The following is a 2,981-nucleotide window of genomic DNA, read 5'->3' as shown; positions in this document are numbered from 1 at the left end:
TTTTTGCATAATTCATTCCCTGCCCTCTCCCTCTCGTCCCTCTCCTGCCCCCCTCCTCCTTCCCCCTTTCCTCTCCATTGCCAGAACACTACTTACCCCAGAGTTCTCCTCTCAGCACGTTCCTAGACCAGGTGCAACTCTTGCCCGCGAGTCCCTCACCTCCCTCCTCCCCGAAGGCTGAAAAAACCGTCTTTCCAAGTCCGGGCGCGAGCAGTGGCCGCCGCCAACTGCGCCTCTGCTCAGCTCCGGGCGGATCCGAGACTATTGGAAACCCGGGCTTTATGGGAGCAGGCTTCCCTTCTTTTCGGTCTTTTTTTCTGTTTTTCTTTCGGGAAGCTCAAGTGCTTTGGAGGCTTTTGCTGGGCTCCAGAATACTCTGCCAGCGACACTCAGCAGCTTCCACCGAAGGAGATTCCCCGACCAAATCCGCGCGCGCGCGCGCACACGCCCAGCGCGCAGCTCTCCGAGGCCCCGGGGGAAGGTGGGGGCGGCGTGAGCACCACCCACCGCCGTGGCAGAGGCCGAGGCCCAGGCCGGAGGCCGCGGGTGCGCAGAACCNGGTCTTTTTTTCTGTTTTTCTTTCGGGAAGCTCAAGTGCTTTGGAGGCTTTTGCTGGGCTCCAGAATACTCTGCCAGCGACACTCAGCAGCTTCCACCGAAGGAGATTCCCTGACCAAATCCGCGCGCGCGCGCGCACACGCCCAGCGCGCAGCTCTCCGAGGCCCCGGGGGAAGGTGGGGGCGGCGTGAGCACCACCCACCGCCGTGGCAGAGGCCGAGGCCCAGGCCGGAGGCCGCGGGTGCGCAGAACCGCTCGTCGCGACCGGGGGAAGGACGAGCAGCGGGGCAGGCGCTTGGAATGCAGATGCGGGGGAACCGGGAGGAAACCCTGCTCTCGGGACTGTTCGCCCGAGAAGAGGGCTGGGAGCGAGAGAAGAAAACACAAATCATAGCACATTTGCATTGCCTCTGTCGCCGCAGCAGCGTTCGGAGAAAGCCCCAGACCTACCTCTTTGGGAGTGCTGAAGAAGAGGAGAGAACGGGAGGGGAATCCCTGGAAAGATCTCGGATTTCTCGGCGCGCTTGTCCGGATTGCAAACTGTGACGTTTGGAGATTTTGCACAAGCGCGGATGGACACACACAACAAACACAAACACACACGTAACCCGCAGGGGATTTTTTACACTTTTTTAAATTTTATTTTTTGGTGTTTCGAATCCATCTCAGTATGAGTCGCGGTCTAATAACCGCAGAAAGGGTGGATAAGTGTAGAGGGAGAAGGAAAGAGTGTACCGTTCATCCGCACACAATTTAGTGAAGCTTCCAGGCTGTGTGGCATCTGGTGGGGCAGGGTTGGAGCCAAAGGAGTAACACTGCGGCGCTCCCAGGCTTTTTGAACCGACTCCAAATGCCCAGGAGTCAGGCGGATCTTTTTGCAGAGTGGCGGGGTGGAGGTGGGAGGGAGCGGAGCCTAACAGCCTGAGCATCCTGGGCTGGGCTGACTTGGGGAGCTGCGTAGTCCTGATGCCTCTGGGGATTGGGAAGAAGAACCACCCTGAAGACTTGCTTTAGCAAGGAGGTGTGGCCGAGGGATCTGTTCTCCCATGATGGCCAAGGACTGCAGGTGGCCAGCACATGAAAAAAACCTAGGCCCAGATAAAGAAAGTCCAAGATTCTTAAGCCAGGAGTTTTGAGGCTCTCAGCAGGGAAGTCATTGAGACCTCAGAACATTTAAAGAATCTAAGATAGTGAGAATTAGCCCATTTGGGAAATATATGGGGGATGTTTGTCTCCATGCCTTGAAAGTTAACCGCGGGAAAGGGATTACTGAAGGAAAAGATAAGAAAGCAGTTTGCTAAAGATGAAGAAATCCCACCCTAGCCAGGATTTGGAAACTTGGAGAGTGACCAACCTTCTGCACTTGGGAGTGGAATTTGCTGCCAGTAGGAGAACTCTCTCTGGAAGCAGAAGCTGGGTGCCTGGCTGGATTTTTATACCAAGACCCATTTATTTATTAATGAATTATGCATACATTAAGCGAGCACCTTATATGTGGCAAGCACTGTGGCAAGATGCTGGAGTTTTGTAATTGAAAAATCCATGATCCTTTCTTTCAAAATGCTTACAGACCATATTTTCTCCTACATTCTGCCTTAAGAGCCAATGCCAGTAAAATAATACTTAATTTTCCCCTTTTCAACCTGTGCACTGACCTTCTGCACTCTCAAGGAATATTTAATCTATTCTCTGCCACCAGGTCCTTCCAGTAAAAAAAAAAAAAAATCAATCTGTATGATAGTATTTAAGTAAAAATAGTGGCATGAATCAATTTTTTGCTGTATGTCATGTATTGCCAAATCAGTTATGTGAATTATCCTATCTTATTGTGTCTATATGAGAGAAATATGATTACTTCCATTTTACAGATTATGAAACAGAGCCCCAGACTAGTTATTTGCCCAAGGTGTCGCAGTTATTAATTGGTAGTATAGAGATGAGAGCCAGGCATTTCAAACTCAGAGGACATGCCACACCATCTCCCTTCATGCTCTGCAAAATGCAAAGTATCATCTTGGAGAGGTTATTTTGTATTTAGGTAAAGCGGAAGTCCATACGTGGCACAGCTAGAAGTTAAAGGCAGGGTGGAACGCAATGGTATCTTATGCAGTTTAGAACTTAACTGCTGTGGAATTGAGAGAAAGACAAGATTGCTGGGAATTAGGGATAATCAAAGGCATTTCTAATGAAAGAATCTGAAAGCTTGCTAACTGCCAATTCTGTTCTCTGCACTTGGAAGACGGCACTGAACATCACAGTTTGTCAACATTTAGTTTCAATATTCTCATTCACTAGAAGAAAAAAAAATTTTTTTTCTTGAGTCATTGCTAGGCTTAACCTGTATGTTTTTAAAGAAAAGCTCTATGTTAACCCAGAAGATAACTCAGAAAAAGCATGTACTAAGTAGGAACCTTCTGTCTTCA

General features: G+C 49.8%; 1 protein-coding gene across 2 annotated transcripts in view; it reads right to left on the bottom strand.

Annotated features, from left to right (window-relative positions):
• The window catches only part of CA10 (carbonic anhydrase 10), a 487,235-nt gene extending 486,815 nt beyond the window's left edge, over window positions 1-420 (bottom strand). For both annotated transcript variants that reach the window (XM_034641268.1, XM_034641267.1), the window contains exon 1: window positions 97-420. The gene's annotated coding sequence lies outside the window, so the exon portion shown is untranslated. The remainder of the gene's footprint in view (window positions 1-96) is intronic.
• Between the last annotated feature and the right edge of the window lie 2,561 nt (window positions 421-2,981).

The sequence above is a fragment of the Ailuropoda melanoleuca genome, chromosome 13 (genome assembly GCF_002007445.2).
Source record: "Ailuropoda melanoleuca isolate Jingjing chromosome 13, ASM200744v2, whole genome shotgun sequence".
Lineage (NCBI taxonomy): Eukaryota > Metazoa > Chordata > Mammalia > Carnivora > Ursidae > Ailuropoda > Ailuropoda melanoleuca.
Note: the sequence above shows the minus strand (reverse complement) of the source record. Positions and strands in the feature narration are given on the sequence as shown.